The 14,659-nt window shown below is 47.8% G+C and overlaps 1 protein-coding gene across 2 annotated transcripts in view; it reads right to left on the reverse strand.

Moving 5' to 3' along the window:
* cachd1 (cache domain containing 1) overlaps positions 1-14,659 on the reverse strand; it is a 175,100-nt gene that overhangs the window by 41,514 nt on the left and 118,927 nt on the right. The gene's annotated exons all lie outside the window — the stretch shown is intronic.

Here is a 14,659-nt window from a genome sequence, read left to right on the forward strand (position 1 = left end):
AACACAAGCCAGTGTGACTTTTAGTAAGGGATTATGGGAGAGGAATTTCAAAGCCTTTTATGACTGAGATTAAAGATGTTTGCCATTTTGGAAGAGGCAGTTTCTTGTGTGAAGAGGAGATGTTACTTGTTGTATTAAAAATAACAAAAATTGACAGCTTAGTTAACTAGGGACACATTATTAGCTGATTTTTATGGTAATCTTAGGAATCACGTCCACTGAATTCAGAGTAGTGCTGGACACAACCAAGGTAAAGAATTCATTTTTCAAAAAGAAGAAGAAAAGATTTGCATTGCAAATGCATATTTAGCTCCTCTGAATGGTCTCATGAAATCATGCAGGTTTAGTGAACTATTCCTTTCTTTGCCCTCCAGCACAGAGACTGATGACACAGTTCCTGAAATGTTGACAGCAGTAAGCCGAAATAATAAACAGCAATAAGCCCTAAGACTGATTAAGGGATATCAAAAGAGCTTAGCAAGAGATAGGAAATAATAATATGTAATTATATTTATGCAGCTATATCCCACCTTTCCTCCAGGGAGATCAAGGCAGAATAAACACATGTGATTTCCAGACTGTCTCTCATCCAGGCATGACCGCACCCAGAACCCACTTAACCATTAATAACATTCCTGCATCACGTCCCCATTCTTTAGAAAATTAGTTCTTCCCTTCCACTGCTCTTGGCAAAATAAATCCCAGTATAGGAATTGATCAGGGAACCTTAAAACAGAATCACATAACTATTTTGGAGGATCCCAGTGCCTAAGGTAAGAACATATCAATTTGATTTCTCCTTTACCTTCTGCAAAGCATTGCCATTTTTTAGACTCTGGGCACAAGAGAATATAGGAATGTTTTGCAAAATGTGCTGTCACGCTTTTTAAAAAATTGCAGAACATCCCTCATTTACATAAACCCAGCCTTCCTCTTCCTATATCTTTAATTCTTCATATCTTTGACTGTCCTTGGGAAAAAAACAAACTTGCTGCCATGTTAAGAATTATTCTCTGGAGCCTTGGATCTTTTGTGTTTACTTAGATTTGACTGACATCTAACTTTTTAAAAATTCAACTGTGTTTTTGGCAACCAAAGAGCCTTTTCTGTACTCTACTTTCCATACTGGTTTTCTATGTCACTTGCTTTTGATTCAAGTGATTTTAACTGTGTTTTGATATTAAAACTTTGTGTTTTTGTTTGCACCTTTTGGCTAATCTTTTTGTTGGTTGTATTGCATCCCAGTCTGGGATAAAGGCAGACTATAAATAAAATGAAACAAACAATTCAGCAAAAGATGTATAATTTGGAAACTTTTCTTTGCTTTCCACCTTTAAATACAATATAACCACCAACGGCTATAACAACAAATTCTCACACTGAATAGTGACATGTATTCCAGAAAAGGTAAGGTTTTACATCCTTTCTGTAAAGCTGCATAACCAAAGCAGGCTCAAATGGATTTATTTAATTTTAAAGTCTATCATTTCTTGATCTGCTCTAGCTCACAAAAGAATGTAGGGAAAATAAAAATATCCATTAAAAACAGTCTGAACAGCAATACACAATAAACACACTCAAAAGAAATAGAGCATCAAAGACAATCTCTGGTTTTAAGAACCAATGCTCATTCAAATAATGCAATCTTGGCAGTCTGTAGAAAGTTAAAGACAATGGAGGCATCTTGACATTCTTTGAGAGGGGGTTCTATATGTCAAGTTCTCTAGCTTGTCTCTATGGTCACCATCCACCAGAAGATGAGTGTAGAGTCACATTTGAGTACACAGAGATTATTAGGGAGAATACTTCTCTAGCATTTGAAAGGTCCTCCAGCTCAAATGTAAGGTTGGTCTTCTGATGGAAGACCGTGAGATTCTTAAAGTATTATCTGTCACGACCCAGGCTGCAGAGCACCAATAACCATACACAGAGGCCAGAATCTATCTAATATCTTTATTAAGGGAATATATAAAGTTAATAAAAGCAAGTGTAGGAATTAGTTCAGAAGTAGACCTTTCAGGGAAGGTCAAAATTAGTCCAAAGAAACAATGTCCAATATGAAATATTAAGGTCCAAAGTTGTAATCCAATAACCGAAACACTCACTTTGCCAAGCAAGGTGAGGGGAGATGACAAGGTCCTTTAGTCCATGAAACTTGAGCAAGGCTAGGAAGTAACTTGATTCTTGGAACACAAGGCTTGAAACAAGGCAACAAGAAACGAGGAGCAAGAACAAGATCCGTGGTAATTACTTGGCAAGGTCCGGGAAGCAAGGCAAGATCCGGGGAGTAAACAAGGCTGGGAGCGGAGGCTTGGAAACAGGAACGAGGCTTGGAAACAGGAACGAGGCTTGGAAGCGGGAGTAGCGCTGTCCACACACACTACTCCAGTAGCTGACGAATTGACTCCGCAAGATTCCTAAAGGGCAAGGAACCTAAATAGGTTCTCGTTTCCCCACCAAAGAACACTTCTCTGGGGAATCAGAACCGAAAGTCAATCTCTGTGCCCAGATGTATGACTCCCTAAAATTTCTCATGGAAGCAGGCTTAATCATCTGAATGCTTTGCTGCGATTCTCAGGCTTCTGCGATTAGCCTGCTGAACTCCTTTTTGTTGCTGATAATAATTACGGCGAGAAAATGGGGGAGATTTTGACTCAGGGCTTGTTTGGCAGATTTCTGGAAGACAAACCTCCTGCAGGTGCAAGGGCTCCAATTCTGGCTGGGAAAGTTCCCTTTCTGGCTGAAATGGTGGAAAACCCAAGTTTTCCTCTTCATCCGTCACAACAGCACTAGGAACGGGACTACATGGCCCATGAGTCATCACACTATCCCCCTCCTCAAGCCCCCTCTCAAAATAGGGCTCTCTCCCCGAGGCGCGAGGCCGCGGCTTGGTGGGGTAGGTCTGATGGAAGCGGCGGGTTAAATCGGGGGCATGGACTGTGGAAGCGTCTTCCCATGAGCGTTCCTCGGGGCCAAAACCCACCCAGTCAATGAGATATTGCAGGCGGCGGCGGTGAAAGCAAGAATCCAAAATGTCCTGAACCTCGAACTCCTCCTCCCCATCCACCAAAACAGGAGGGGGGGCCGGCCGGTCTGCATCAGGGCGCACACCATCCGCCGGAAGGAGCAGGGAGCGATGGAACACTGGATGAATGCGCATAGAGCGCGGGAGTTGGAGTTTGAAAGTCACGGGGTTAAGTTGCGCCACCACCGGATAGGGACCAATGAAGCGGGCATCTAACTTCCGGCAAGGGCGATGGGAGGGCAAAAAGCGAGTGGACAGAAGAACCCGGTCTCCTACCTTGATTTCGGGGCCCGGCTGGCGATGTTTGTCAGCGTGGCGTTTATAGTCCTCCTTGGCTTGGTCTAGTTGCTGGAGCAAAATGTCAGGACCCAGGCTGCAGAGCACCAATAACCATACACAGAGGCCAGATTCTATCTAATATCTTTATTAAGGAAATATATAAAGTTAATAAAAGCAAGTGTATGAAATAGTCCAGAAGTAGACCTTTCAGGAAAGGTCAAAATTAGTCCAAGGAAACAATGTCCAATATGAAATATTAAGGTCCAAAGTTGTAATCCAATAACCGAAACACTCACTTTGCCAGGCAAAGTGAGGGGAGATGACAAGGTCTTTTAGTCCATGAAACTTGAGCGAGGCTAAGGAGTAACTTGAAACAAGGCTTGGTATAAGGCAACAAGGAACGAGGAGCAAGGACAAGATCCGTGGTATTTACTTGGCAAAATCCGGGAAACAAGGCAAGGCTGGGTCTTGGAAAGCAAGGCAAAATCCGTGGAAGAACAAGGCTGGAAAACGAAGGCTTGAATCAGGAACAAAGGCTTGGAAGCGGAGTAGCTGTCCACACACACTACTCCAGTTGCTGACGAATTGACTCCGCAAGATCCCTCCGGGAGCAAGGAACCTAAATAGGCCTTGTTTTCCCCACCAGAGAACACTTCTCTGGGGAACCAGAAACGAAAGTCAATCTCTGTGTCCAGATGTATGACTCCCTAAAATTTCTCATGGGAACAGGCTTTAATCATCTGAATGCTTTGCTGCTATTCTCAAACTCCTGCGATTAGCCTGTTGCACTCCTTTCTGCTGGAGAATGTAATTACGGCGCGAAAAAGGGGGAGAACTCGACTCCGGGCTTGTTTGGGAGATTTCTGGAAGACAAGCCTCCTGCAGGTGCAAAGGCTCAATTTCTGGCTGAAATGGTTCCCTTTCTGGCTGAAATGGAGGAAAACCCAAGTTCTCCTCTTCGTCAGTCACAACAGCACTAGGAATGGGACTACATGGCCCATGAATCATCACACAAAAGTTGTTGCACCGCTGTGAGTTCCTGCAGCCAGTCTTCTGCTGCGGGAACTTCTGAGGTTTCAACAATAGAAGGAAAGAAACGTGGATGGAAGCCGTAGTTTGCAAAGAACGGGGTTTCTTTAGTTGAAGCCTGGACACCATTGTTATAGGCAAACTCCGACAGCGGTAATAGGGAAGCCCAATTGTCCTGCTGGTAGTTTACATAACAGCGAAGGTATTGTTCCAGAGTGGCATTGGTGCGCTCAGTTTGCCCATCCGTTTGGGGATGGTGAGCCGAAGATAAACGAGAGTCTATGCCCAATAGTTTTTGTAGTGCTTTCCAGAAACGAGAGGTGAATTGAGACCCACGGTCTGTGACCAAACTTTTGGGCAAACCATGCAATCTGAAAACATGCTGAAGGAATAAATCTGCAGTCTCTTTGGCCGTGGGAAGGCCATTGCAGGGAATGAAATGGGCGAGCTTGGTAAAAAGGTCCACCACCACTAGGATCGTGGTGAATCCACAGGAAGGTGGTAGGTCAGTGATAAAATCCGCCGAGATTATTTCCCATGGGCGAGATGGAGTAGGAAGGGGATGCAGAAGCCCTGAGGGCTTCTCCCGTCTTGTCTTGGAGCGCTGGCATACTGGGCAGGAATTGACATATTTTTCCACATCCTTGCGGATCTTGGGCCACCAGAAATCTCTTAGGATCAAATGCATGGTTTTAAATAGTCCGAAATGCCCTGCTGGCTTGCAGTCGTGACACAGACGAAGTGCCTTTTCCCTGCCCGGCCCCGGGGGGATGTAGACATCATTTCTATAGCAAAGTAAACCATCCTTAAGCGAGAAGGGAAAATGTAGTCCTTGGCGAAGTTGGTCCTGAGCCCAGGCATCTGCTTGTTGACTGGCCCTGATTTCCTGAGCACAAAGGGGCCCTGGAGTAGAGGGAGTAGATTCAATTGGAGTGGATTTGGTGTTTCCCACTGTGAGCGTGGCAAAGTTCTCGGGCTGCAGCAATTGGGACTCAAAGGTCTCTTTGCGCCCTGCAGCATATTCCGGTTTTCGTGACAGAGCATCTGCCTGCTTGGTCTGGGCTGGGGTTACATAATGAATTTGGAAGTCAAAACGCTCAAAGAATAAAGCCCAGCGTTGTTGTCTCTGATTTAGCTTGCGGGCACTTCTTAGATGTTCTAGATTCCGATGATCAGTGTGGACCTCAATGGGAAATTTGGCCCCTTCTAACCAATGTCTCCAAGTTTCAAAGGCTGCCTTTATGGCCAAAACTTCCTTTTCCCAAATAGTGTAGTTTCTCTCTGGGGCGGTCAGTTGACGAGAGTAAAAGGCACAAGGGTGAAGATGTTCTCCCACTGGTTGCAAGAGTACCGCTCCAATTGCCACATCGGAGGCGTCTGCCTGTACGACAAAAGGGGTTTCAGGATCTGGGTGCTGAAGGATTGGCTGTGACGTGAATAATTTTTTTAGTTGTTGGAATCCTTTCTCAGCTTGCTCTGTCCAGCGGAAAGGCTGTTTCCCTCGGATGCAGCTGGTGATTGGATCAGACCAGCGGGCAAAGTCTGGAATGAACTTGCGGTAGTAGTTCGCGAACCCCAAGAAGCATTGCACCTCTTTCTTGTTGGTTGGCGCCCGCCATTCCAATACTGCTGCAACCTTTGCCGGGTCCATGGTGAGCCCTAGTGGCGAGACACGATATCCCAGGAAATCTACCTCTTGTAGATCAAAAGCGCATTTTTCCAGCTTGGCATAAAGTCCATGATCCCGCAATCGTTGTAACACCATTCTGACGTGGTTCTCATGTTCTGATTGTGATCTAGAAAACACCAAAAAATCGTCCAGGTAGATAATCAAGAACCGGTCTAGATAATCCTGAAAGATATCATTGACAAAATGTTGAAACGTTGCGGGAGCTCCACATAAACCGAAATTCATGACCAGGGTTTCGAATAAACCGAATTTAGTCTGGAAGGCAGTCTTCCACTCGTCCCCTTCCCTGATGCGAACTAGATTATAAGCTCCTCGAAGATCCAGTTTGGTGTAAACCTTAGCCCCTCGAAGCCGGTCTAAGAGGTCCGAGATCAAAGGCAGGGGATACCGGTTTCGCTTAGTGATATTGTTCAATGCTCTATAGTCCACCACCAAGCGTAGGTCCCCTGACTTCTTTTTTACAAACATCACTGGGGAAGTGGCTGGGGATTGAGAGGGTCTGATAAACCCCTTGCGGAGGTTTGTCTCTAAGAACTCCCTGAGAGCTTCTTGCTCTGGTTCAGTCAGGGAGTAGAGGTGTCCTCGCGGGATCGGGGCCCCCTCCACCAAGTCAATGGCACAGTCATAAGGTCTATGTGGGGGTAGTCTCTCGGCTTCCTTTTCATTGAATACATCCCAATATTCTGAGTACTTCTTGGGCAAGGTGATGATGGGTTCAGCGTCTGTGGCATGACAGACCTTGGCTACAAGGCAATGGTTTTGGCAATATTTTGAAGCAAACTGCAGTTCTCTGTTGGACCAGGAGATGCTTGGGTCGTGGAGTGTCAGCCATGGAATACCCAAAATCACAGGGAAGTGGGGAACCTCGGTAACAAAGAAGGAAATCTCTTCCATGTGTTCCCTTATCCACATTCTGGTGGGTTCCGACCACTGGCTTACTGGACCTGTCTTGAGGGGGCGGCCATCGATGGCTTGCACCACACGGGCGTTCTTGAAGTCATGATATTGTAATCCCAGAGAGTCGGCATACTCTCTATCAATGAAATTGTTTGTGGCTCCTGAGTCTATCATGGCATGGACCATGACGGGTCCTTTTTTCACCGACCACAAGGTGACCACTAGGAGAAATAGGACCCCGGTTGGCGGCTCTTGAGTGGGGTTTTTGACCGGGTTGGCGAGCCTCTCTACGCCCGGTCGCTGGCTTCCCCCGCCGGCTGTGCGCCAGCCGCCTCAGACGTCTTCGTCTCTGCGGAGGACGCCGCCGCCAGACGAGCGGCGGGCTTCCCTTTGGCTGGACACTCTCTGGCAAAGTGGCCCCCGTTTCCGCAGTACCAACAGAGATTTAGGCGTTGGCGGCGGGCCTTCTCAGCGGCATCTAATCTGGGACGCACATTGCCCAACTGCATCGGCACCTCCTCGCTTCCTCTGGGGTATGGGGCTTGTGGCGGGGGTCTCCACACTGGACGCGGCTGGACGCCGGTGGGAGCGGGAGGTTTCGCTCCAGTCCTACCGCTCTGGCCTCGGATCCATTGCCTTCTGTTGGCAAGCATGACTTCAGCTCGTAAACATTGATCAATGAGTGCTTCAAGAGAGTGTGGAGGATCCACCTTGGAGATTTCCTCCAGCATCTCGATGTTGAGACCCTCCCGAAATTGTCCTCTGAGGGCTACATCGTTCCATCCGGTGTTATGGGCCAGCACTCGGAACTCGGCTATGTACTGGGACAAGGGTCTGTCCCCTTGGGAGAGGCGCCGGAGTTTGTGGCCGGCTGCCTCCAAATTGTCCTCGATCCCCCAGGCCGCCTTAAGGTGGTCCAAGAAGTGTTGCGCTGATCTTAGATGTGGGGAAACTTGGTCGAACAGTGCCGTCGCCCAGTTGGCCGCTGGCCCGTCTAGGAGACTGTAAATCCACGCCACCTTGATGTCTTCTTGGGGAAACTCGGCAGCACGGGCCTCTAAATAAGCCTGGCATTGGCGACGGAAAACATGAACCTTAGAAGCTTCTCCAGAAAACTTGGTTGGCAACGCCATGGCCGGGAGACGGATTCCGCGCTCCTTCAAACCCCTTATTTCACCATCCTGCGCGTTGAGCTTATCACGGATACGGTCCACTTCGTCCTTGTCGATGGTGTAGCTGAGTGGCTGGGCCCCCGGTCCGGCTCCGGTAGACATTCTGGCCTAGGTTAATTGGTGCTTAGGTTGGCGGAGTCAAACTGTCACGACCCAGGCTGCAGAGCACCAATAACCATACACAGAGGCCAGAATCTATCTAATATCTTTATTAAGGGAATATATAAAGTTAATAAAAGCAAGTGTAGGAATTAGTTCAGAAGTAGACCTTTCAGGGAAGGTCAAAATTAGTCCAAAGAAACAATGTCCAATATGAAATATTAAGGTCCAAAGTTGTAATCCAATAACCGAAACACTCACTTTGCCAAGCAAGGTGAGGGGAGATGACAAGGTCCTTTAGTCCATGAAACTTGAGCAAGGCTAGGAAGTAACTTGATTCTTGGAACACAAGGCTTGAAACAAGGCAACAAGAAACGAGGAGCAAGAACAAGATCCGTGGTAATTACTTGGCAAGGTCCGGGAAGCAAGGCAAGATCCGGGGAGTAAACAAGGCTGGGAGCGGAGGCTTGGAAACAGGAACGAGGCTTGGAAACAGGAACGAGGCTTGGAAGCGGGAGTAGCGCTGTCCACACACACTACTCCAGTAGCTGACGAATTGACTCCGCAAGATTCCTAAAGGGCAAGGAACCTAAATAGGTTCTCGTTTCCCCACCAAAGAACACTTCTCTGGGGAATCAGAACCGAAAGTCAATCTCTGTGCCCAGATGTATGACTCCCTAAAATTTCTCATGGAAGCAGGCTTAATCATCTGAATGCTTTGCTGCGATTCTCAGGCTTCTGCGATTAGCCTGCTGAACTCCTTTTTGTTGCTGATAATAATTACGGCGAGAAAATGGGGGAGATTTTGACTCAGGGCTTGTTTGGCAGATTTCTGGAAGACAAACCTCCTGCAGGTGCAAGGGCTCCAATTCTGGCTGGGAAAGTTCCCTTTCTGGCTGAAATGGTGGAAAACCCAAGTTTTCCTCTTCATCCGTCACAACAGCACTAGGAACGGGACTACATGGCCCATGAGTCATCACATTATCTCAGGGAAAAACATAGTGGTTTTTCCACTTCCCCAGAGTTCTGTGTTCCTAACCTCGAAAGTGGAAGGCCTACTATAGTAATTTGTATGCAGAGTTCCCTGAGACCTGAAAATTATTTCAAGGGTTCCCGCAGAGTTAAAAATACGAGAAAGGCTGTTCTAGAGCAAGTGCAGAATTGTTTAGAACATAACATATGGGGTAAGGGGAGTTTCCTTCTCCAGCCACAGCAATACTTACTACTACTACTACTACTACTACTAGGTTAATTTATACCTTTCTCCCTGTGGGGACTCAAAGCGACTAACAATCCACACTAGACACATTTTAAGAGTGCAATGCAAAAGTTAAAAAAACAATTAAATAGTAACAGTATGGTAATATATAATTAAAATACAATAAATATACTAAAATAGCCCCTGCTCTGCATAATAGTTATTGATGGGGAGAAATCAATGCTACTTGCTTCTTGGCACATGTGGGGACAAATACAGACAATTTGACAGCAGCTTTGTGAGCTATCAATGTCTGGTTCTGTCCTTTCGTTGGGCTTCAAATACTTTTAGTCTAATACTAGTTTGGTGTGATGTCTCATGGGCCATGTAGTCCCGTTCCTAGTACTATTGTGGCAGACGAAGAGGAGAACTTGGGTTTCCCACCGATTCAGCCAGAATTGGAGCCCCTGCACCTGCAGGATGTTTACCCTCAAGAAGTCAGCCAAACAAGCCTTGGGCAGAATTCTCCCCCGTTCTCTCGTAAGGATAATTATAATAGAGATAGAGGCGCTAGGGATGCGAATCGCCGAAGCGCCAGAATCGCTGCCAGACAATTAGCTGATTAAGCCTGTTTCCCTTGGGAAATCTTAAGGAGTCATGCATCTGGACACAGTCTGGGTTTCACTTCTTGTTCCCCAGGGAAAGTGTTCCTTGGCGGGAAAACAAGATCCTATATAGGTGTTTACCCGCAAGGAGATCCTTGCGGAGTCAATTTGTCAGCTTCAGGAGTGAGATCGTGTGTGGACTAAGCTACTCCAGTACCTTGTTTCCAGGACCTTGCCATGGACCTTTTTCTAGTTCCAAGCCTGCCTTGTTCCCCGGACCTCGCCACGGACCTTGTTCTTGCTTTTTGCTTCTTGTTGCCTCGTATCAAGTCTTGTTTGCCAAGAATCTAGTTTGTTTTTCCAGCCTTGTTGTCAAGCTCCATTGGACTAAAGGACCCTGTCATTTCCTCACACTTGCTCGGCAAGTGTGTGTTTCGGTTATTGGATTATAACTTTGGTCTCTAATATCTCATATTGGACATTTATTTCCTGGACTATATTTGACCTTTCCTGAAAGGTCTACTTCTGAACCATATTCTTCACTTGTTTTTATTGACTATATATATTCCTTTAATAAAGATATTAGATAGATTCTGGTCTCTGCGCATGGTTATTGGTGATTTGCAGCCTGGGTCCTGACAGCTTGACTCCGCCAACCTAAGCACCAATTAACCTAGACCAGAATGTCTACAGGAACCTGGGCGGATGCCCAACCACTCAGCTACACCATTTCCAGGGATGAATTCGACAGAATCCGTGATACACTCCGTACGCAGGAGGGAGAAATACGGGGCTTGAAGGAACGAGGTATCCGGCTCCCTGGCCTAGCGCTTCCAACCAAGTTTTCTGGAGAAGCCTCCAAAGTTCATGTTTTCCGTCGCCAATGCCAGGCGTACATAGAAGCCTGTCAAGCCGAGTTTCCCCAAGAAGAAATCAAGGTGGCGTGGATTTACAGTCTCCTAGAATGGCCAGCGGCCAATTGGGCGACGGTGCTATTTGATGCGGGTTCCATGCACCTAAGTTCCGCGCAAAACTTCCTGAATCACCTTAAGGTGACATGGGGGATCGAGGACAACGTAGAGGCGGCCGGCCATAAACTACGGCGCCTTTTTCAAGGGGACGGGCCGTTGTCCCAGTACATAGCCGAGTTCCGGGTGCTGGCCCAAAACACCGGTTGGAACGATATAGCCCTCAGAGGACAGTTTCGCGAGGGTCTCAACTTCGAGATGCAGGAAGAAATCTCCAAGGTGGAACCTCCAAACTCTCTTGAGAGACTTATCGATCAATGTTTACGAGCCGAAGTCCTGCTTGCCAACAAAAAACAGTGGCTTCGAGGCCAGAGTGGAAGAGCCGGAGTGAAACCTCCCGCTTCCGCCAGTATTCAGCCACGTCCAGTGTGGAGACCCCCACCACCAGCCCCATACCCCAGAGGAAGCGAGGAGGAACCAATGCAGTTGGGCAATGTGCGCCCCAGACTAGATGTTGCCGAAAAGGCCCGCCGCCAACGTTTAAACCTCTGTTGGTACTGCGGGAACGGGGGCCACTTCGCCAGAGAATGTCCAGCCAAGAGAAAGCCCGCCGCTCGTTTGGCGGCGGCGTCCTCCGCGGAGACGGAGACGGCCGAGGAGGCTGGAGCAAAGCCGGCGGGGGAAGCCAGCGACCGGGCGTAGAGAGGCTCGCCAACCCGGTCAAAAACCCCACTCAAGAGCCGCAAACCGGGGTCCTATTTCTCTTAGTGGTCACGTTGTGGTCAGCGAAAAAAGGACCCGTCATGATCCATGCCATGATAGACTCAGGAGCAACAAACAATTTCATCGATAGAGAGTATGCCGACTCTCTGGGATTACAATATCACGATTTCAAGAACGCCCGGGTGGTGCAGGCTATTGATGGCCGCCCCCTAAAGACGGGTCCAGTAAGTCAATGGACTGAACCCACCAGAATGTGGATAAGGGAACACATGGAAGAGATTTCCTTCTTCGTTACCGAGGTGCCCCACTTCCCTGTGATTTTGGGAATTCCATGGCTGACGCTCCACGACCCAAACATCTCCTGGACCAACAGAGAACTACAGTTTGCTTCAAAATATTGCCAAAACCATTGTCTAGTAGCCAAGGTCTGCCATGCCACAGACGCTGAGCCCATCATCACCTTGCCCAAGAAATATTCAGACTTTTGGGATGTTTTCAATGAAAAAGAAGCCGAGAAACTACCCCTACATAGACCCTACGACTGTGCCATTGACTTGGTGGAGGGGGCCCCGATCCCGCGAGGACATCTCTACTCCCTGACTGAACCAGAGCAAGAAGCTCTCAGGGAGTTCATAGAGTCAAATCTTCGCAAGGGATTCATCAGACCCTCTCAATCCCCAGCTGCCTCCCCGGTGATGTTTGTGAAAAAGAACTCAGGGGACCTACGCTTGGTTGTGGACTATAGAGCATTGAACAATATCACGAAGCGGAACCGCTACCCCCTGCCTTTGATCTCGGATCTATTAGACCGGCTTCGAGGGGCCAAGGTTTACACCAAGATGGATCTCCGGGGGGCTTACAATCTAGTTCGCATCGGGGGGGGGGGGGGACGAATGGAAAACCGCTTTCCAGACCAAATTCGGATTATTCGAGTCCCTAGTCATGAATTTCGGATTATCCGGAGCTCCCGCAACGTTCCAGCATTTTGTCAACGATATCTTCCAGGATTATCTAGATCGGTTCTTGATCATATACCTGGACGATTTTTTGGTGTTTTCTAGATCACAATCGGAGCACGAGAAACATGTCAGAATGGTGCTACAACGGTTGCGGGATCATGGGCTATATGCCAAGTTAGAAAAATGCGCCTTTGATTTGCAAGAAGTAGACTTCCTGGGGTACCGCGTCTCGCCTCTAGGGCTCTCCATGGACCCAGCAAAGGTCTCAGCAGTATTGGAATGGCGGGCGCCAACCAACAAGAAGGAAGTGCAGTGCTTCCTGGGGTTCGCAAACTACTACCGCAAATTCATCCCAGACTTTGCCCGCTGGTCTGACCCAATCACCAGCTGCATCCGTGGAAAACAGCCTTTCCGCTGGACGGAGCAAGCAGAGAAAGGGTTCCAGTAGTTAAAAAAGTTATTCACGACCCAGCCAATTCTTCAACACCCTGATCCAAAAACCCCTTTTGTTGTACAGGCTGACGCCTCTGATGTGGCAATTGGGGCTATACTCATGCAACCAGTGGGGGAACATCTTCACCCTTGTGCCTATTACTCCCGTCAACTAACAGCCCCAGAGAGAAATTACACTATTTGGGAGAAAGAACTTTTGGCCATAAAGGCAGCTTTTGAAAATTGGAGACATTGGTTAGAAGGGGCCAAATTTCCCATTGAGGTTCATACTGACCATCTTAATTTGGAACATCTAAGAACTGCCCGCAAGCTAAATCAGAGGAAGCGCTGGGCTTTATTTTTTGAGCGTTTTGATTTCCAGATCCATTATGTAACCCCAGCTCAGACCAAGCAAGCAGATGCTCTATCACGGAAACCAGAGTATGCTGCAGGACGCAGAGAGACCTTCGAATCCCAATTGCTAGAGCCCGAAAACTTTGCCACGCTCACAGTGGGAAACACCAAATCCACTTCAGTTGAACCGACTCCCTCTACTCCAGGACCCCTTTGTGCTCAGGAAATTAGAGCCAGTCAACAGGCGGATGCCTGGGCTCAAGATCAAATTCGCCAAGGGCTACGTTTCCCTTTCTCACTTAAGGATGGGCTATTATGCTACAGAAATCATGTCTACATCCCTCCAGGACCAGGCAGAGAAAAGGCACTTCATCTGTGTCATGACTGCAAGCCAGCAGGGCATTTTGGACTTTTCAAAACCATGCACTTGATCTTACGAGATTTCTGGTGGCCCAAGATCCGCAAGGATGTGGAGAAATATGTCAATACCTGCCCGGTATGCCAGCGTTCCAAGACAAGAAGGGAGAAGCCCTCAGGGCTACTGCATCCCCTTCCTACTCCATCTCGTCCATGGGAGATAATTTCTGCGGATTTTATCACCGACCTACCACCCTCCCTTGGATATACCACGATCCTAGTGGTGGTGGACCTTTTCACCAAATTGGCCCATTTCATTCCTTGTGATGGCCTTCCCACGGCCAGACAGACTGCAGATTTATTCCTTCAGCATATTTTCCGGCTACATGGATTGCCCAAGAGTTTGGTCACTGACCGTGGATCTCAATTCACCTCTCGATTCTGGAAGGCACTGCAACAACTACTGGCCATAGACTCTTGTTTATCTTCAGCTCACCATCCCCAAACAGATGGGCAAATGGAGCGCACCAATGCCACTTTGGAACAATACCTTCGCTGTTATGTAAACTATCAACAGGACAATTGGGCATCCCTATTACCTCTGTCAGAGTTTGTCTACAACAACGGTGTCCAGGCTTCAACCAAGGAAACCCAGTTCTTTGCAAACTACGGATTCCATCCACGTTTCTTTCCTTCTGTCATTGAAACCTCAGAAGTCCCCGCAGCGGAGGACTGGCTGCAAGAACTCACAGCGGTGCAACAACTATTGCTCCAGCAACTGGACCAAGCCAAGGAGGACTATAAACGCCACGCTGACAGTCATCGCCAGCCGGGCCCCGAAATCAAGGTAGGAGATCGGGTTCTGCTGTCCA

Source organism: Anolis carolinensis, chromosome 4 (assembly GCF_035594765.1).
Source record: "Anolis carolinensis isolate JA03-04 chromosome 4, rAnoCar3.1.pri, whole genome shotgun sequence".
NCBI lineage: Eukaryota > Metazoa > Chordata > Lepidosauria > Squamata > Dactyloidae > Anolis > Anolis carolinensis.